We start from the raw sequence: 22294 nt of genomic DNA, 5'->3' as shown, positions 1-22294 counted from the left end.
GAACTATTTCCATTCAGGTGAAAATTTAACATATTTGATTACTTAAAAAATATTAATTTGCCTTATATCATCTGGCTTCATGTTTGTTTTTGTCTGATACAGACTGACAATTGTCCTTAAAATACAAATTTAAAATAAAATAAAAATTCTGCCATTTGTCTTTTTTTTTTTTTTTTAACTTCTTTGCTCTCCCGTGGGCTGGCTGGGCTCAGAGGCAGGTGGATCGCCGCTCCTTCCAGACCCAAGCCCAGGGCGCTGGATGGTGATGCTTCACCCAGGGTGGGGGCAAAGTGCCCAGGGTAGCAGCACTTCTTATTTTTGGTGGAAACTGCCCCTCGCTCCTGCTCTCAGGACCTGGGGGTGTGCGCACTCATCGCGACTGTCCCTCTCTTAAGTGGGGCACTCCGCGCGCCCCCCACCCCCCCGTCACCTCTGCGCGCCCCCCTGCAGCCCTTGCAGCGCCCAGGGCACCCCAGCGGCGGCCACTGAGCTTCAGGCAAGTTCACCAGTTGCCTCCGTCGCCGCCTGGGAATCTGGGGCCCCCAGCGACTGCGAGCCCCGGTCTCCCTGGGACCCGGCGAGGGCGCGCGGCCGCTGTGCCTGCCCCACCCGCCACCCCTGCGAGCGGGGAGGCCCGGAGAGGCGGGGGCGGCCAGCGGCTGGCCTGGGGCAGGAGCAGCGCCGCCCACAGCCCGGGGTCTGGAGCGCAGGGGAGGGGGAGCGGCTGGGGGCAGAGCTCTCCTCCTCGGGGGGGACCCCAGCCGGGTGCACAGCAGCACCAGCCAGCTGCCCAGACGCGCGGGGGGTCCTGGAGCGGGGCAGCCCCGGCGCCGGGGTGGGGGGGGGGGACAGCTGCAGCGGGATCAGGCCTCCGTGGAAGCGTGGCTGGTGATCACCGGGACTTCGCCTTCTCTTACTTTGTTAGGAAAGCCACCAGGTAAGGAGGGGACCCCGGAGGACGCGACTCCGTGGCCGGTACAGTCGAGACGCCCAAGCGTGGGGTCCATCCCACTTGCTCACACTTAGATGCAACAGTGTACAGGCCGGACCCCTCCCTCCCCGCCCCACACCCCCGGCTGCCCTGGCGATGCCCGAGGGCGACTGTTCACAGACACCCGCCTTCAGAGGCCTTCCCCGGCCCCCCTCTAGCCTCCGGGGCCCCCTAAATCTTAGCGCCCCCCAAACCCTCCCCTGCAGCTCCTCCGGGAGCACCATGTCCAGCCTGGTCGCAGCGGCTCCGCTCCGCCCGGCCCCCCTCGCCGGCCCTCGCGGGGCGGGGAAGCCGGCGGGGGAGAGCGGAGGAGCCCGAGGCAGCAGCAGGCGGCGTCCTCCCGGGGTGAGTGCGGTCGCCTGTCGCCCCCCGCAGTCCCTCCCGGGCTCGCGCGCTTCCTTCCACTCTAGGCTGCGCCCAGGGCTCCGCGGCGCGCACGGAGGCGCTGGGGAGGGCGGCGGCGGCGGCCAGCGGGGGGCTGGCGGGTCCGGGCCTGGCCAAGCCCGAGGCCGGCTCCTCCCGGTCGGAGCCCAGCGCCCGGGCGGCGGCGGCGGAGGGCGGGTGCCCTTTGGAGACCGAACAAGGTAGTTCCCGAGCATCCCCCCCTTCCCACTTCCCTTGGGGGCGCGGGGCTGGGTGCGGGGTGGGGGCGTCGGGGTCACGCCAGCGGGGGGGTGTGTATTCTAAATAATACACCTATTAGAATTCTATCAATCCATTTTTTCATTCTTACTTGCTACTCTGCATGGTTTTATAGTCTCTGGGTCTGCGCTAATATTTCAGTGCATCGACTAGTTAAAAGGGAAAGGAAAGATGGGTGTAAAAACAAGAAAAGCAGTCGATTTCAAGTAGAAGAAGTAAGCACCTGCTTGTTCTCAAAGATGCTTCTGGTTTTTAATCAGCTCAGAAGTCTGGAAAACCCTTGTAAGCAAGAAAACAAGCTATTTCATCTGGCTTCGGTTTCCATTTCACCGCCAAGAAGGATTGATGGCTTGCGAGTCTGACCTGTCACTCATGGAAATTAGCTTGCTTTATTCAGTTACCCAGGGAACGTTTGGGTTTATGGACTCCTCTACTGTTATGAATTATACATGGCCTTTTTTTTCTTCTATTGTAGATGGATCTATAGTTAAGTATGCAATGTTCGAGAGCTTTTATGGGTCATAGAAAGCCTGTCATGATAGGACTGCAACTATACTAAATACTCAACTTTCACTCATATACAAATAAGCAGTAAGTACCATGTTAGGGTAGTACACACATGCGCATTTGCTAACCACTGCTAATTTGGTTTGCTAATCACTGCTAATTTGGTTTTGGGTTCAAAATTTACTTTTTTAAATTTATAACAATATACCTCACCTTCCTGAGCAGAACACGTTAATAAAAGGTCTTTCTTGACTCCTTGACATAAGCTCATCATCATGCACTTTATTATATATACTACACCAAATGGTGACGTTCACAGGAATCATTGAGCTGCCACGTGAAGGGCTCCAAAACGTGCCACGGTGAAGTAAGGACTCTTCTGGGCTGAAGATAGCTGTGAATCCACAGTACAGGGAGAGCTTTCTTTGAAGTCCCCTTATCCATCTAAAGATATATCCTCCCCCTAGAAAACCTCAATTGTCTTAAATCCTCTCCCCAAAAGTCTCATCCCCCAGGGAAGACCGGTTCATCACAGAGCCTCAGAAAGGTAGGCACTACACTCAGACAGACATGGGCACAACCCATCATATCTTCCATCTGTTCTCCTAAGGACTCACTTGTCTTTCCAAAAATTCATTTACTCTCCCTTCAGTGGCCTTTCTCCCTGCTCCTTTCCCTTTTTAAAATGCTCTATCTGCTCTCAAATCTCACCACAGCTCTGGGTATTTAGTTCTTGTCGTGAGGTCCCTTTACATGTAAAATTAAAAATTTATAAACGTGGATGCCTTTACTCCTGTTATTTTGTCTGTTGTCAGTTTTGTTCACACACCCCCAGGTACTGAACTGAGAGGGTCAGGAGCAAGTTTGTCCTCCCCTGAGCAGCATTTCTGGCCGCTGTCTATGTGGCCCAAACTGCTTTACTCATTTCATTTAAGGTCTTACTCTGTTAATCCCTTAAATGTTTCTGTTTTCCTTCCTTTCCACCTTCCTTTTCCATTTTCTTCTTTCTATTCCTCAGTTCTCTTTCCCCTCCTCTGTCTCTGCCTCTGCGTTTCTTTCTCTCACATTAAGCTTCTATTTCATCTGCCATAGTTCCTCTCACTTCTTGCTGTTAAGAGTGTAATCACCTCCTCTCTAATCTTCCATGGGAAGAGAAAATAAATGCCCATATGTTTTAGAGTTATTTCTAAAAGCAGGTCGAGCAGGATTCACCTGAAGACTCTTTTTTTAATAATAAATTTATTTTTTATTGGTGTTCAATTTGCCAACATACAGAATAACACCCAGTGCTCATCCCGTGAATGGGTGATGGGCACTGAGGGGGGCACTCGACGGGATGAAGACTCTTAATATAAAACTCTTCCTTCAGTGAAGTGCATGACTTTAGTGTATAGGCCTCGTAATGTCTATTTTACTTCCTCAAAAGAGATTTTTCCTTCCTTCTAGATTTGGTCAGTTGCAGATAACTTACATAGCTACAAATATTTTCTAGATATATGAAGCATTGTGTATGAAACATACACGTGCATTACAAAGAAAAAAGTTGAAATTTCATTTTCATGTAATTAGAAATATATACACTTCTTGCACATACATATTCATATGTATTGTATACATTTGTATATGTGTATGTAACAAACTGCACATTTACACAAATTAGTGCATCAGTTCTTTTGAGTTGTTTTAAGATTTTTTTTAAGTAATCTCTACGTCCAACCTGGGGCTCGAACTCACAATCCTGAGATGAAGGGTCACACACTCCACCGACTGAGCCAACCAGGCATCCCTCTTTTGGCATTTCTATTTGAATCTAATCACATGTATATTCTTAGTCTCATTCCTTATTATTAGTTTATAGTTCATGATTAATATTAGTTTATAGTTCATGATAGATTTTTGTATCAGTTAAACCACAACCAAATTACCTACCAATGAAAAAAACACCATATCCGATTTTACCCTAAAAATTATTTTATGGATAGCCTGTTGCTCAGCTTATATAAAGTACTTTTCAATTAGAAAAGATTTTTGCGTGTACTAGGTTCTAGACACTGCTCTAGCTAGGAGTCACTGGGAGAGAGAAGGGAGATGAACTGATAAGGCTTCTGAACTACAGGTGTATTTAGGTGTTAGAAGTGAGGAAAACTATATAAAGGCAGGAACTTTTAAATATCTGTGGTGGATCAAGGGCATTGTTGACCACTCATTCCAACAAAGGCAAGCAGCAATGGAAACAATAGTACCAAGGACTCAGGTAAGAAACACATGACACCTTTTTGGAATTGTAAGTAGTTCAGTAAAATTCAAAATTCATTCTCTCTCTCTCTCTCTCTCTCTCAGTAAATGTGTGAAAGCAGATTGTCTTTGCTTATCTGCCTATTTGGTTAATATTCTTGGGAATAACTGTTATTGTTATTGTTACGTATCTGTACAAAGACTGAGTCACAAAAAGGACATTTGTGAATAAAAATGACCTTAATTACATGGCATCATGGAGCAAATGAGTATCCATGGAGATTATGTAGCTAATTCCCCACTCAGAATATTTTCACATTGTGAAGATGTTTGGCTTTTGTTTTGTTCCTTTTTGATGTGTGCAATGTATTTATTTGCTAGCCCTATACTTATTTTGTTATAGCTTTTATTTCAAAGAGGCTATCGTCTGGTGTATACTCTTAGCATTTAAGGGAAAAAAAACCCCACATCACATACATCCTAGAGATTGCTATTCAAATCTTCCCTCTATCACTAACTAGCTGTGAGACACTAGGTAATTCTTTCAAGCTTGTTGGGCCTCAGTGGCCTCATTTGTATAAATTGAGGGTTTGAGTCAATGACTTCCTATGACTGCCTGAATCAAAGTGATTATTACCTCTGCTTCTTTGAAGTCCAAATTGATATTCAAGTAAAAAGTTCCTCAGCTACCAATCCCTATACTTTACAGCAGTGAAATTTAGAAAGATTTGTGCTTCTTTATGTCTTTCCCTCTTGAAGCCTACATGCATTAGCTCTTCTTTGAGTGTTAATGAAAATGTAAATTCATGCTGAAGTAGCTTTCTAATTAGATTTGTTTATAGAGTGATTTCAATTGTATCTTTCCTGAAAATTAGAAAAGGAAAATGATCACTTATTGAAATCACTGAATTTATCATACATTCTAATTAAGCAAGGTAGGTAATTTTGTTCTCATTTCACAAGTGAGAAAAATGAGTTAAAAGGGCTTTTAGGTTTATATTATGTGCATTTTATCACATAAAATAATTTTTTAAAGAATTGTTAAATGTCTAAGATAGTGAAGTACCTGAATATATATATACATACATATATATTATAACTTTGACCCAGATCTGTACAAGGCCAAGTCTATATTATATCATGAGGGTTTTGTATTAAGAATCAGGGTTGGGGATCCCTGGGTGGCTCAGCACTTTGGCACCTGCCTTCGGCCCAGCGTGCGATCCTGGAGACCTGGGATCGAGTCCCACGTTGGGCTCCTTGCATGGAGCCAGCTCCTCCCTCTGCCTCTCTCTCTCTCTCTCCGTGTCTCTCATGAATAAATGAATAAAACCTTAAAAAAAGAATCAGGGTCAATTACACATCTTTTAAACTCTTGGCTACATCTGATTTTGGGGAGGCCTTCTATCCCATCCATCTTCCTCTTTTGACCCTAAGTTCTCTATTTTCTAGCTTTTATCACTTTTTTTTCATCTTCCAGGACACTTTCATCAACCTTGTAATGACTGATAAAAAAGCAAAAGCTGAGATGCCTGGGATGTGCAGTTGGTTAAGTGTTGGACTCTTGCTTTCAGCTCAGGTGGTGATCTCAGGCTTGTGAGGTGGAGTGGCACAAAGGGCTCTGCACTCATTGCAGAGTCTGCTTAAGAATTTTTCCTCCCTCCACCTCTGCCCCTCCCCACTGCACTCTATCTCTTTCTTTCACTCTAAATAAGTGAACATCTTTTTAAAAAGTATTTTTTATTCATTCACGAGAGACACACAGAGGACTCCTTTTTTTAATAAATTAATTTTTTATTGGTGTTCAATTTACCAACATACAGAAAAACACCCAGTGCTCATCCCGTCAAGTGCCCCCCTCAGTGCCCGTCACCCATTCACTCCCACCCCCCGCCCTCCTCCCCTTCCACCATCCCTAGTTCATTTCCCAGAGTTAGGAGTCTTTATGTTCTGTCTCCTTTTCTGATATTTCCCACACATTTCTTCTCCCTTCCCTTATATTCCCTTTCACTATTATTTATATTCCCCAAATGAATGAGAACATACACTGTTTGTCCTTCTCCGATTGACTTACTTCACTCAGCATAATACCCTCCAGTTCCATCCACGTTGAAGCAAATGGTGGGTATTTGTCGTTTCTAATGGCTGAGTAATACCTGGGAAATGAACTAGGGGTGGTGGAAGGGGAGGGGGTGGGGTGTAGGGGTGAATGGGTGACGGGCACTGAGGGGGGCACTTGATGAGATGAGCACTGGGTGTTATTCTGTATGTTGGCAAATTGAACACCAATAAAAAATAAATATATATAAAAAAATAATGTATGTTTCCAATAATAGAAATTATGGTAATAGCTCACTAAGACCTTTTACTTAATTCATCACAAAGCCCTATGTGTATCTGTCAAAAAGATTCCTAATGTGTTAATTCATGTATTTCTTCACAAAAGAACCTCTCACCTGGACAATTACTATAAACCTGTGATAGAGCTTCTCTTTCCATTGTCCATACTGTTCTCCAAGTGAAATTTCTCAAAAGCTATCTGATCAGGTTATAGCCCACTTTTAAATCCTTCAGTGGATTCCTGTTACCCTTGGTTTGAAGTTTTCACTTCATAGAATGGAACACAAGGCCTTTTTCAACATTCCTGTTGATTATTCTCTAAATTTTCTGCCGCTTCTACTCCCTAATCTCCACCCACTTTGCTCTGCTGGGATGCCAAACCATTTGCAGTCTCTCAAAACAGGTCCTGCTGACTCTAGTTTATGTAAAGGCCTTCACATGCTTCCTGGCATGTTATAAATGCAAAATAAGTGCTGCTATTATCTTTACTATCACTCCTGATCCCTGCTTTACTCTCCCCCCACCAAATTGTTCCAAATTTCCACTCCATCTCATTGTCCAGAACTTAATGATATGGCCACCCCTGACCTACAGGAGAGCCTGGGAAAGTCAATCTTTGAATCGAATGGCCATGCACGCAATCGGTTTTTAGGAGTGCCTGGGTGGCTCACTTGGTTGAGTGTCTGACTCTTGGGTTCAGCTCAGATCATAATCTAGAGTTATGAGATGAAGTCCCCACATTAGCCTCCATGCTGGGCATGGAACCTGCTTAGAATTCTCTCTCTCTCTCTCTCTCTCTCCTCTCTCTCCCCCCCCCACCCCTTGCTCTCTCTCTCAAAAAAAAATTGGTTTTATTAGAAAGGAATAATGTATCTTGGGAAGCCATTACTTCTTGATGTAAAAATTAATGTCTGAACTGAATTTTGATAATATCACCACTCCCTTGTTTAAAAATACTGGCAGTGGCTTACAGGTGTGCTTACAATAAAATATAGCATCTATGGGAAAAGCAAAAAAAAAAAAAAGGTTACAGATAAACAGGGCTGTTATGGTGGACTTGCCATCATTCTTCTTCTTAGTGCATCCTGTAATACGCAGCTACTATCGTTTGGTTCAATAAGGCTGCACGAGCTCCAGCCATTGATTCCACATTTTACCAAACAGGAATGAAAAGTCACAAAGAAGGATGCACCCCTTCTGTATTAGTGTGGTTAGGCTGTCCTAACCAAATACCACTGACTGGGTGGCTTAAACAGTAAAACCTGTTTTTCTCATAGTTGTGGAGGCCAGAAGTTAGGGAGGGGAAGATAGATGTGTAGAAGAAAATCAGTGTGCTGATGATGCTTTTACTAGAGAGAGATGAAATGGACCCTGGACAGGAAAAGAAACAAAACTTCACTACTCAAAGCTAGAGATCCCAAAATATACAGCTCTTAAAAACATGATGAGAATATAAATACTAAATCCAAACATATAGAAGATCAGAAGAATTAAAAATGAGAAATGACACATAAAGGACCTTAAACCCTGGGATTGGGAGTAATAAGTAAGAATTAAATGGAATAAAATTATAATTCTTTTAAAATTACTTGGAATAAACTATCTTCTTTTTACAGAAATGTTAACACATAAGGCATTAATCAATTACCCCAAATTAAAACATCGTTAGAAAATAATATATATAATATATATGAATGTAGTCTTGAGGCAAAGAGGGTATTCCAAAAAGAGACCTAAGCCTCAGAAAAGAAAAAACTAGATGGACTTGACAGCACAAAAACTGCAAAAGCTTATACAGCCAACAAACCATGTACTCTGATCTCATTAGAGCCCTTTATGACAATCTGTGTTTTCTAAGAGGAGAATAAAGAGTAGCAGAAAAAAAAATCCCTTGAAATCAGAATCAGCTCATTCGATCCTATAGAAATTTCTAAAATTCATATTTCTGAGGATCTTCAGTATCGATCTCCAACTCATGTTTGCAGTGATGCCAAACCAAGTACCATGTAGCCGTCCTCAAAGGCCTGGCAAGGGGAAGATTTGCTGTAAGCATGGAGGATTGGGGATAGTCCCAGGCAAGCCCTTTCAGTGACCACCTCTCTTTGTTCCTGGCCTTACACAGTAGAAGCATAGACTCGGTCCAAGGCGCAGTGGATGCCATCCTCATTAGGGTGCACCTGTTATGAGTCAAGCCAAATCTGAAACATTTCCATATAGTGTTCTTTTATTTTTGGAAAGTGGAGACTCTTTAAAACAAAAGGGATGTTTAGGTGTGTCATTGCTGTCTTTGATCCCGGCACAAATAATTTAAAAACATGAGTTGCGCTACTCCTGACTAATTCTGGTGGCATCTGGTTTGCCTGATTTCCACCTTCTGCGTTTCAAATTTTTTAGTTAAAATTTTCAAATTAAAATTCCTGCTATCATCATATATACCCATATATGCACACACGTATATAGACGTGAATATGTATGCACTCACGGGGTGATATGTATACACAAGCAAATATGTGTACCTGTATACATATGCAGATAAACACCCACACATATGTGTGTTTCTATGTAGGTACACGTACGTGTGCATGGACATGTTTGCGTATAAATACACATATATAATGTATAAGTAGACATTTTAAGTTATAGATTAATATATAGCTACATAATTGATGAGGAAATGTTGTCCTATTTATTTTTCAAAACATCTACATTTCCCCCCTTGTTTCTGTGAGAAATACTTTCCCAGCCATAAATGCTTAAATTCTTTTTGATTCAGAATCTGTTTGTGAGAGACCATTTTATACTTCTGATTCACAGGCCTCCTCCATAATTGATCTCCTACAATGGTTTTGTGACAGGCTCCTTTCTGAAGCAGGCAAAGAAATAAGTGAGATAATGCAACCCTATTTATTTATGAGGATTGTATTTTCATTGATTGACATCTGAACCCAGAGGAAATATGGTTTCATTTTCCACCAGCCGGGTGAATCGAGATTAAATGTCACCTAAATTCTCTCAAGTCAAGAATTCTTTTTATCATCCCCAAAACAAGAGAATGGTTTCCATTAGCCTGAACACAAAGCTTGAAACTTCGTTCCTTACGCCAATTTGTCATGATTTGTATATAATTGTGAGGAAACTAATTAATGTGTTTTATATTTTTCCTATTAATTAGTAGACATTGTGGAAACTTCTGTCAGAAATGTCAGAACATTTCATAGATGTTTTTTTTAATTCTCCTTTGAGCTTTCTGGAAATGATGGTGCAGGCTCTTTTCTTTGAAGAAAACTGGAATTCTTGCCTTGGATACTAGTACTCATAGTCGAAAATTGTAGTATAAAATAATAACTGTTTTCCCCACTATTATTTGAAGCCTTAGAATGGGGAAAGGAAGGATAATTGGTTGTTATGTCTAGTCTGTGACAGATTTTGAAAACTAGTTTTGAAGTGTTTACTCTTGTATTCTTTAATGTTTCTTATGTGAAGGTAAAATAACCAAAATCAACCATGGAGAGAAAAACCAAACACTTCCTTGAGGGACTGAAAGATTTAATTATGGTCAAACGAGATAGTGTTCAAAATTTTTCATGTTTAAAGGAAGATGCTGTGCTCAGACGGTCTCACTTAGAAGAGATAAATGAGTCAGCTGCTCCATGGCCAAGTGGCCAAACTTTTAATTGGTCTTTATCATAGGTGGGCTGTAAAAATCCTATGTGAAGATTTTGGGTGTCAAAAATGAGCATTTCCGCTACCACATGCAATTTGCAGAAATCCATCTGACAAGTCAGCCTCTAAGGCAAGTATCTCAGCCAAAGGTTTCACTTCCAACAACGTTAAGGAAGACAACAGACAGCTAACAGGGAACGAAGGAACCACGAGGACGCTGCAGCTGAAAGTGCATGTGGGATTTCCTGCTCTTTAGAAAAGGCAATTCACTTTCCCTGGCTGACCCTTCAAGAGATTTATTTTCCTTTTTTGTCAGGATGAAGGAGATAACTCATAATCAAAGAGCAGCTGCTTTTATGACGTGTTCGGTAATAAAGTCTAATAAAGCCTAAGGCCTCGAAAAAAATTTAAATCACTTATTTCAAGGTACAAATTAAATGTGCTTAATTGTTCTACAAGCTTGCTCCTCAAACCGTGAGCATGGGCATCACCTAGATGCTTCCTAGGACTGTAGGATCACACTCGTACCCTTACATACACTTCCAGTATCTTCATTTAAACAAGACCCCCAGGTGCATTTAATATGCACATGCATATTAGTCTAAGAAACCCTGCTTGACAGTATCTGTTCCGAATGCTGATCCAGATCCAATATCTTCATTTCCTGGGTAATCAATACCTCAGGTGCCCGTTTCAGTGTTGGATAATTCCAGTGATTATGAAAATCTTCCTCACGTGAAGACAAAATTCTGCTTATCTATCCTATGCATCGAAATAGTCCATATTCTTCAAGGGCCAATCATGATAAGGTTTATTTCTCTGTCAGGATAGAATTTCAGATACTTAAACTTGTTGCTTGCTCTATTTCCTTACTCTTTCCTAATCCCTTTCGTCAGTGCTCACAAAGTAGTTATTTCTCCAGCCACGTTGGATGCTCTATACGAACTACGTCGTGATAATTTGGAATCAAGGTGTGGTCTCTCGATTTAAAAAGCAGTATTCCAGTGATCAATGCAGAGTTGAGTAAATGCTGCCTCCTAGATCCTGCACATTCTTTCTCTATTACTGAAACTTAAATTGCATATATACACACACTGTATACATCACAGTGTACTGTATTCTTAGACCACTTCAGAAAATATACTATAAACATTTCATTTTGCTTTTTAAGAAATTATGCATATCATACCCTCATTTAAAACATTAAACAAACTCCATTAGATCATGTTGATGGGAGCTCCTTGAGAAAGGACACAGGTCTTCCCTTTCATTCTTACTACCGGTCATAATCTGCTGTACATGTTAGGCATAAAATAATGATTTTCCAGTTATTGTGTCCATCTTTGATGTATAGAAGTAAAATCAGAGGCATAGTGAATATTGGCGAGAATGGAGATTCTGAGTTGCAGACCAACCTTTTCGCCCTGGTTACGAGACTTTGAATGAGTTGCAAGCCTGTCTAGACTTTGTATGCCTCACCTGTAAGAGAAAGTACTAGAATCTACTGACTTTCAATCATTTTTTTAAATAGGGATTTTTTTCTTACTCAAAGGAAACCTTACTTAGAGCACAAATCTCATAAAATGGTAAGAGCTAAGTTGCTCAAGCTGAAGAGGGGGATTGAAGAGGAAGGCAAGACCTTCCTAGAAAATGAGAAGGAAAGTACGTTAACCTAATACGTATTTGAGAATCTCAAGTAAATATTATGAGAGGCAAAAGCTCTAATATGTGTTAGAGACTCAGGATTAAGCTTTACTTTTCCACCAAGGATGGCTTACGTTAGTTTGGATATCTCTTATATTTTGAATATCCTTTTATATTCTCTTATTTTGGATCTTTCAATGTGCAGTTATTTCTTAATGTTGAGAAAGCTGAAATGTGAAAAAGAACTCTGGGTAAGCCTTTTTTTTAAATTTTAGTAGAAATAAACATGAAATCTACCCTCTTAAATGTTTAAATATGCTGGTTGAACAGCCGGTCTCAAGGATGTTTTCATCTCGTGACTGAAACTATTCCGATGGAACAAAAGGTGCATTTCCACCTTTCATTCTCTTTGCCTGGCAACCACCATTCTAACTTTGTGCTGTGATGTTTGACCATTTTATATATCTCAAATAAGTAGAATCATGGAGTATTTTTCTTTCTGTTACCAGTTTATTTTATTTGTCATAATGTCCTCACAGTTCATTCACATGCAGCATGACGGGATTCCCTTCTTCTTCAAGGCTGACTAATATTCCACTGCCTGTCTGTACCACACTTCCTTATCCATTATTCTCTAATGGTCACTGAATGATTTCTACTTCTTGGCTGTTGTGAATAATGCTGCAATACATATGAGTGCACGTATCATTTCTAGATTCTGCTTCCAATTATTTTGGATAAATATTCACAAGTGGGATTGCTGGATCATAAGATAATTCTAATTAAAAAGAAATTTTGGGGAGGGAGAAGCTCTCTGCTGTTTTCCATGGCAGCTACACCACTTTACATTCCCACTTAGAGTGCACAAGTGTTCCAATTTCTCCACATTCTTACTAATACTTTAAAAAATTTTGGGCATCCCAGGTGGCTCAGTGGTTTAGCACCGCCTTCGGCCCAGGGTGTGATCCTGGAGACCCAGGATCGAGTCCCACATTGAGGTCCCTGCATGGAGCCTGTTTCTCTTCCCTCTGCCTGTGTCTCTGCCTCTCTCTCTCTCTCTCTCTGTGTCTCTATAAATAAATGAATAAAATCTTTAAACAATTTTTTTCTCTATGTACAAAATGTGTATCTGTGTTTGATAATGGCCAGTGTGTTGGGTGATAATTCACTGCATGAGTTGATATCTCATTGTGTTTTTTATTTGCATTTCCCTGACGGTTAGTAATATTAAGCATGTTCTTATGTCATGTATCTGTTCACCAGTTGTATATATTCCTTGGAAATACATCTATTACATTCTTTGCCTATTTTATTTATTTATTTTTATTTTTATAATTTTCTTCCTATGTTTGTTCTTTTTTTTAAGATTTTATGTATTTATTCATGATAGTCACACAGAGAGAGACAGAGAGGCAGAGACACAGGCAGAGGGAGAAGCAGACTCCATGCAGGGAGCCTGATGTGGGATTCGATCCCAGGTCTCCAGGATCGCACCCCGGGCCAAAGGCAGGCGCCAAACCGCTGTGCCACCTAGGGATCCCCTCTTTGCTTATTTTAAAAATCAGGTTATTTGGTTTTTGATATTGATTTGTCAGGTTTCTTTATATATTTTGAATATTAACCCCTTATTATATAAATGGCTAACAAATATTTTTCCTATTCCATAGGCTGCCTTTTTACTCTGTTGATGGTTTCCTTTAATGTGTAGAAATAACTACATCTCCTGTACTCTCATTTATCTATTTTTGTTTTTGCTGTTTGTGCCTTTAGTATTTTATCCAAAAAATTATTGCCGCGATCAATGTCATGAAAATTTTTCCCCCTGGCTTTCTGCTAAAGATTTATAATTTTCGGTTTTACATTTATGAGTTGTTGTTGTTGTTTGGTATGGTGACATATAAGGTTCTCATTTCATTCTTTTGCATGTGAATATCCAGTTTTCCTGAAACCAGTGTTTGAAGAGATGATTTTTCTCCCCATTTTGTATTCTTGGCACTCTTGTCCCCCCAGGACAGGCATTATCTTAATAATAATTATTTAGGTATTATATATTATATATTATCTATATAATTAGGTATTATATATTATATATTCCTGAGTTTCTAAAGGGAATTCATAACAGATCTCCCAACTATCCTGAAAGGGGGCTAGTCTGGGTACGTGGTCTCTCCTGTGAAGGTAAGGACACTTTAGATCCCGAGTCAGCACACCTTGGAATTGCTCCAAGTTCTTCAGTGTCTGAGATGGAAACACAAGCAAGGTTCATTTATTTACTTATGCCGGACCTCCCTCATCACAAGAGAATGTTTTCTTAAAATCTCCTAGTATACAAAATATAAACACAGGCAAAAATATAAGCATTCTATGTAGTTATCCATCTCTTTGGTAAAGCTTGAAATAACTTCTTGCCAATAAAGAGTGGTCATTGCTGGAGGATAATATAAAATTTATAACACTAGAATTCTCTCTCCCTTACTTTTCTTCTATGGGTAAGTAACCATTTGGTACAAATGAGACCGTATAGGGAAAACAAGAGCGACTTAACTCCTGTAAAGCGTCTGGTCTCAGGCAAGGGTCAAGAGTTTCCATATGCTCAGAGACAAATACCTTTTATGGGAAAGAGAACAAACCAGAGATAACAGCTGACAGGGAGGGATGGTTGTCTGGCAAAATTAGAAGTAACAATTTAAACCCTGCTGTATTTCTAATTTCCAGGAGCCCTAGAAGAATTTTGACCAGAAAGAAAGGAATCCTGTGATTGTCTTATGTCTGCTAAACAGTAATGACTACAAAATAATGATCATGGGACTGAAGGATGCCTACGCAAGCCCAGCCTCTTATCCTTTGGAAAACTGCTTTTATGTCTGGCACACCACCCCTTCAGAGGAGGGCATTGCTCTTTTCTTTTCTTTTCTTTTCTTTTTTTTCTTTTCTTTTCCTTCCTTCCTTCCTTCCTTCCTTCCTTCCTTCCTTCCTTCCTTCCTTCCTTCCCTCCCTCCCTCCTTCCTTTCTTCTCTCTTTTTCTTTCCTTTCTTTCTCTTTTTCTTTCTTTCTTTCTAGATTTTATTTACTTATTTGAGAGAGAGAGCACGAGCAGGGGGAGTGTGAAGGGTAGAGGAAGAATCAGACTCCTCCCACTGAGTGTGGAGCTCAAGTTGGCTCCATCCCAGGACCCTGGGATCATGACCTGAGCCATGCAGGCATCCCAACATTTTTCTTTCTATCCAGTCCCCTATATGTAAGGTATCTCCAATAAACTCCACCTGCTTTCTTTCTCTCAAGTTCAGTGGTCATTTCTATGAAATTGAGACTCAAGAATTTGGTCTTGGTGGTCTAGTCGCACAAATGTATTTAACGTTTTAGAGAAGTTTTCCTATAGAATCAGAGATGCTCTATGTATGTTTTCAGGTCTTAAACACTTTGCCCCTGAGAACCAATACTATTCTTGAGATGCTTTAAAAGTTTTATTTCCGAAGAAGAGGAAGAGGAAGAGGAAGAGGAAGAGGAAGAGGAAGAAGAAGAAGAAGAAGAAGAAGAAGAAGAAGAAGAAGAAGAAGAAGAAGAAAGTTGTTTTATTTATAAACTCTGAAGGACTATGGGACAGACATTGAATTACATGAATTTATCACAATGTCACTTGAACAACTCTCCTCTACATTTTAGCTTTGCTCTGAAATATACTCATTGGGGAAGATATTTAGTTTTGCCTTGTATCATATTCACCTAAGCTCCTGTATAGCTGTGCACATAGTACTTGCTTAAAAAACATGTTTTTTTTTTAAGTTTATATTTTTTTTTGCGAGGGGGAGAGAGAGAGAGAGAGAGAATGTGTGCACATGCACATGAGTGAGAGGAGGGGTAAAAGGAGAGAGAGAGAGAATCTCAAGCAGACTCCCTATTGAGTATGGAGCCTGAAGTGAGGCTCAATCTCATCATCCTGAGATCATGACCTGCACAGAAATCAAGACTCAGACACTTAACCAACTGAGCACACCCACCCACCCCAGAAAGTATGGTTTCATTTGACTATATTTGGAATTGCTTTCTAGACAAATTCTTGGTAGATTTCCTTGGATGAAAAATTTATTAGTCTCATTGACATTGTGTCTACCTCGTGTGTCATTATGGCTTCATACATACTGTCTTTCTTTTTAGATCGAAAATAAGGATGGGGAAGATGGTGGAAGAGTAAGGTCCCCAAGTCACCTGTCCCCTCCAAATTACCTAGATAACCTTCAAATCATCCTGAAAATTTATGAATCCGGCCTGAGATTTAAAGAGAGAACAGCTGGAATGCTACAGTGAGAAGAGTTCACGCTTCTATCAAGGTAGGATGATGGGGGGAAATGAAATAGAGAAACAAAAGGCATCCAAGGGGGAGGGGCCTCACGAGAAGTCCGGCAAAGGCTAGTGCCCCCAGAAGAGGAAAGCCCCGTCCTGGAGAAGCAGGAGCTTAACCAATCTTCCCAAGCAGAAAGATGCTCGCAGGGAGTTAGAGCAGGACCCCAGGAAGGCGGGGATGCCCTCAGGCTCCCTGGGACACTAACAGACACCTGCGCCCCCAGGAAAGTGCACCCAGCTCCCTAAGGGCTGCAGCGTGTGCATGGCGGGACCCCAGAGCAGCTCGGAGGGGCTCCAGCAGAGGCTCCGGAGAGAGGGGGCTGCAGGGACCCGAGAGCAGCTCAGAGGCGGCTCTAGCAGAGGTAGAGGCTCCACGTGGAGGGGGCCGTGTGGCCCGGGAGCAGCTCTGTGGGTCTCAGGTGGCGGTTCCACAGAGAGGGTCTTCGCGGCCGGAGCGCGAATCCAACAGCACAGGCCCGGGAGCACAGGGCTCTGGGGACACAGCCTAGGATCCAACCTCCCCCCAGGACAGGCAGAGGCCAGGAGGGCCCAGGACAGCAAGGATGCTTCTGCCCCGAGCTGAGGAGATCAGCGGCCCCGCCCCCGGAGCATCCAGGCCCCTGCAGTCCGAGAGCTCCCGAGTTACTGCGGAAGCTGAATCCAGGGCTCCAGAGCCAGCCACTGCCACTGTGGTTGTTCCTCCTGGGGCCTCACGGGGTAAACAACCCCCACTGAGCCCTGAACCAGGAAGGGGGAGAGCAGATCCCCCAAGTGCTAACTGAAAATCAGCACAACAGGCCCCTCCCCCAGAAGACTAGCTAGACACACAAGTTCCAGGGGAAGCCAAGGGACTTAAAGTATACAGAATCAGAAGATACTCCCCCGTGTGTTTTTTTTTTTTTTTGCTTTTTGATTTCTGTTTGCTTTCCCCATCCTTTATTTTCCTTTCTTTCTTTCTTCTCTTTTTTTCCTTCCTTTTTTCTTTTTCTCATTTCTTTCCTTCTTTCTATCCTCTCTTTTTCTCCTTTTCCCAATACAACTTGTTTTTGGCCACTCTGCACTGAGCAAAATGACTAGAAGGAAAACCTCACTTCAAAAGAAAGAATCAGAAACAGTCCTCTCTCCCACAAAGGTACAAATATGGATTACGATTCAATCTCAGAAAGCCAATTCAGAAGCACTATTATACAGCTACTGGTGGCTCTAGAAAAAAGCATGAAGGACTCAAGAGACTTCGTGACTGCAGAATTTAGATCTAATCAGGCAGAAATTAAAAATCAATTGAATGAGATGCAATCCAAACTACAAGTCCTCACAACGAGGGTTCACAAGGTGGAAGAACGAGTGGGTGACATAGAAGACAAGATGATGGCAAAGAGGGAAACTGAGGAAGAAGGAGACAAACAATTAAAAGACCATGAGGATAGATTACGGGAAATAAATGACAGCCTGAGGAAGAAAAACCTACATTTAATTGGGGTTCCCGAGGGCGCCGAAAAGGACAGAGGGCCAGAATATATATTTGAACAAATCCTAGCTGAAAGCTTTCTTAATCTGGGAAGGGAAACAGGCATTCAGATCCAGGAGATAGAGTGATCCGCACCCCCTAAAATCAATAAAAAATGTTCAACTCCTCGACATTTAATGGTGAAGCTTGCAAATTCCAAAGATAAAGAGAAGATCCTTAAAGCATCAGGAGATAAGAAATCCCTGATTTTATGGGGAGGAGTATTAGGGTGACAGCAGACCTCTCCACAGAGACCTGGCAGGACACAAAGGGTGGCAGGATATATTCAGGGTCCTAAATGAGAAAAACATGCAACCAAGAATACTTTATCCAGCAAGGCTCTCATTCAACTTGGAAGGAGAGATAAAGAGCTTCCAAGACATGCAGGAACTGACAGAATATGTGACCTCCAAACCAGCTCTGCAAGAAATTTTAAGGGGGACTCTTAAAATTCCCCTTTAAGAAGAAGTTCAGTGGAACAGTCCACAAAAACAAGGACTGAATAGATATCATGATGACACTAAACTCCTAGCTTTCAATAGTAACTCTGAATGTGAATGGGCTTAATGACCCCATCAAAAGGTGCAGGGTTTCAGACCGGATAAAAAAGCAGGACCCATCAATTTGCTGTCTATAAGAGACTCATTTCAGACAGAAGGACACCTACAGCCTGAAAATAAAAGGTTGGGGAACCATATACCATTCAAATGGTCCTCGAAAGAAAGCAGGGGTAGCCATCTTTATATCAGATAAACTAAACTTTACCCCGAAGACTGTAGTGAGAGATGAAGAGGGACACTATATTATACTTAAAGGATCTATCCAACAAGAGGACGTCACAATCCTCAATATATATGCCCAGAATGTGGGAGCTGCCAAATATATCAACCAATTAATAACCAAAGTTAAGACATACTTAGATAATAATACACTTATACTTGGTGACTTCAATGTAGCTCTTTCTACTCTCGATAGGTCTTCTAAACACAACGTCTCCAAAGAAACAAGAGCTTTAAATGATACATTGGACCAGATGGATTTCACAGATATCTACAGAACTTTACATCCAAACTCAACTGAACACACATCCTTCTCAAGTGCACATGGAACTTTCTCCAGAATAGACCACATACTGGGTCACAAAGCGGGTCTGAACCAATACCAAAAGATTGGGATCGTCCCCTGCATATTCTCAGACCATAATGCCTTGATATTAGAACTAAATCACAACAAGAAGTTTGGAAGGACCTCAAACACGTGGAGGTTAAGGACCATCCTGAATAAAGATGAAAGGGTCAACCAGGAAATTAAGGAAGAATTAAAAAGATTCATGGAAACTAATGAGAATGAAGATGTAACCTTTCAAAATCTTTGGGATGCAGCAAAAGTAGTCCTAAGGGGTTAATGCATTGCAATACAAGCATCCATTCAAAAACTAGAAAGATCTCAAATACAAACGCTAACCTTACACATAAAGGAGCTAGAGAAAAAACAGCAAATAGATCCTACACCCAGCAGAAGAAGAGAGTTAAGAAAGATTCGAGCAGAACTCAATGAAATCGAGATTAGAAGAACTGTCGAAGAGATCAACAAAACCAGGAGTTGGTTCTTTGAAAGAATTAATAAGATACATAAACCATTAGCCAGCCTTATTAAAAAGAAGAGAGAGAAGACTCAAATTAATAAAATCATGAATGAGAAAGGAGAGATCACTACCAACACCAAGGAAATACAAACGATTTTAAAAACATATTATCAACAGCTATACGCCAATAAATTAGGCAATCTAGAAGAAATGGACGCATTTCTGGAAAGCCACAAATTACCAAAACTGTATCAGGAAGAAATAGAAAACCTAAACAGGCCAATAACCAGGGAGGAAATTGAAGCAGTCATCAAAAACCTCCCAAGACACAAAAGTCCAGGGCATGATGGCTTCCCAGGGGAATTCTATCAAACGTTTAAAGAAGAAACCATACCTATCCTACTAAAGCTGTTTGGAAAGATAGAAAGAGATGGAGTACTTCCAAATTTGTTCTTGAGGCCAGCATCACCTTAATTCCAAAACCAGACAAAGAGCCCACCAAAAAGGAGAATTATAGACTAATATCCCTGATGAACATGGATGCAAAAATTCTCAACAAGATACTAGCCAATAGGATTCAACAGTACATAAGAAAATTATTCACCGTGACTGAGTAGGATTTATTCCCAGGACACAAGGCTGGTTCAACACTCATAAAACTATCAATGTGATTTTGCAAGTGACATATCAGATAAAGGGCTAGTTTCCAAGATCTATAAAGAACTTATTAATCTCAACACCAAAGAAACAAACAATCCAATCATGAAATGGGCAAAAGAACAGAATTCTCACAGAGGAAGACATAGACATGGCCAACACCCACTTGAGAAAATGCTCTACATCACTTGCCATCAGGGAAACACAAATCAAAACCACAATGAGATATCACCTCACACCAGTGAGAATGGGCAAAATTAACAAGGCAGGAAACTACAAATGTTGGAGAGGATGCAGAGAAAAGGGAACCCTCTTACACTGTTGGTGGGAATGTGAACTGGTGCAGCCACTCTGGAAAACTGTATGGAGAATCCTCAGAGTTAAAAATAGACCTCCGTACGACCCAACAATTGCACTGCTGGGGATTTACCTCAAAGACGCAGATGCAATGAAACGCTGGGACACCCGCACCCTGAGGTTCAGAGCCGCAATGCCCATGATAGCCACACTGCGAAGGGGCCTCGGTGTCCATCAAAGATGAATGGATATGGAGGGTGTGTGGTCTCTGTACAAAATGCAAGATTACTCAGCCGTTAGGAATGACAAACACCCACCATTTGCTTCGACGTGGATGGAACCAGAGGGTGTTACGGCTGAGGGAAGAAGGCAATAGGTGAAGGACAAACATTATATGGTGTCATTCTTTTGGGGAGTATGACAAAAATAGTGAAAGGGAATAGAGGCGAAAGGAGAAAAAAATGAGTGGGAGATGGCAGAGAGGGCAGAACAGGAGAGACTCCTAACCCTGGGAAACGAACAAGGGGTGGAAGAAAGAGAGGAGGGCGGGGGGTGGCGGTGACTGGGCGACGGGCACCGAGGGGGGAACTTGATGGGATTAGCACTGGGGGGTTACTCTCTATGTTGGTAAAACGAACTCCAATAATAAATAAACCGATAAACTCACAAACTTCCCGAGACACAAAAGTCCAGGGCCAGTAGGCTTCCCAGGGGAATTCTATCCAATGCTTCAAGATGAAAGCATACCTATGCTACTAAAGCTGCTCCGAAAGATAGAAAGAGATGGAACACTTCCAACCCCGTTCTTGGAGGCCAGGGTCACCTTAACTCCAGAACCCAAGAACCCACCAAAAAGAAGAATCCTGGACCGATGTCCCTGATGAACGCAGATGCACACCTTCTCCACAAGATACGACCCAACAGGATGCAACGGGACATTATTAAGAAGTTACTCACCACGACCCAGTGGGGTTAATCGCCAGGGTGCAAGGCTGCTTCAGCACTCGGAGAACACTCGATGGGCTTCATCAGATCTGCAAGAGAGAAAACAAGAACCAGATGATCCTCTCAAGAGACGCAGAGGAAGCATTTGACAAAATACGGAATCCATGCCCGATCCAAACGCATCAGAGTACAGGGATACAGGAAACGTCTCTCAGCATCTTCCAAGCCATCTCCGAAAAGCCCGTGGCAAATTATCATTCGCAATGGGGAAACACCGGGAGCCTTGCCCTGAAGAACAGGCACGAGACTGGGATGTCACTCTCACCACTGCTATTCTCAGCACAGTACGAGACGTCATGGCCTCAGCAGTCAGGCAACAAAACGAAACAAAAGGCATTCAAACTGGCAAAGAAGAAGTCAACAACTCCTTCTTCGCCGATGACATTATATTGTACCTAGAAAACCCAAAAGACTCCACCACATGATTGCTCAAACTCCCTACAGCAAGTTCGGCAGTGCGGCAGGATACAAACGTGGGGCCCAGAAACTAGTGGCCTTTCTACATGCGAACAAGGAGACGGAGGAAAGGGACATCGAGGAAAGGGTCAACCCCAATTATACAACTGCAGCACCCCCAAAAAAGCATGAGCTACCTAGGAAGAACCCTAACCAAAGGTGTAAAGGGTCTCTACCCGAAACACTGCAGAACAAGTCTGAAGGAAACTGAGGAAGAAACAAAGAGATGGAAAAGGTTCCATGATGCTGGATTGGAAGAATTAATATTCGGGAAAATGTCAATGTGACCCAGGGCAATTGACACAACTAATGCAATCCCTGTCAGAAATACCATGGACTCTCTTCAGAGAGCTGGAGCAAGTCATCTGAAGACTTGTGTGGAATCCGAAAAGACCCCGAACGGCCACAGGAAGAGTAGCCAAGA

At 42.2% G+C, this 22294-nt stretch overlaps 1 long non-coding RNA gene across 4 annotated transcripts in view; it reads left to right on the top strand.

The window, feature by feature from the left end:
• The first annotated feature begins 851 nt into the window (after positions 1-851).
• LOC144291389 (uncharacterized) overlaps positions 852-22294 on the top strand; it is a 37376-nt gene continuing 15933 nt past the window's right edge. Inside the window, exons 1-2 of one of the 4 annotated variants that reach the window (XR_013358636.1) lie at positions 852-937; positions 16178-16350. This is a non-coding gene — a long non-coding RNA (uncharacterized LOC144291389). Of the gene's footprint in view, positions 938-1290; positions 1337-1466; positions 1576-1743; positions 2225-16177; positions 16351-22294 lie in introns of those variants that run through there. The other 3 variants (XR_013358639.1, XR_013358638.1, XR_013358637.1) reach the window with 3 other exon arrangements.

The sequence above is a fragment of the Canis aureus genome, chromosome 20 (genome assembly GCF_053574225.1).
Source record: "Canis aureus isolate CA01 chromosome 20, VMU_Caureus_v.1.0, whole genome shotgun sequence".
Taxonomy (NCBI): Eukaryota; Metazoa; Chordata; class Mammalia; order Carnivora; family Canidae; genus Canis; species Canis aureus.
Note: the sequence above shows the minus strand (reverse complement) of the source record. Positions and strands in the feature narration are given on the sequence as shown.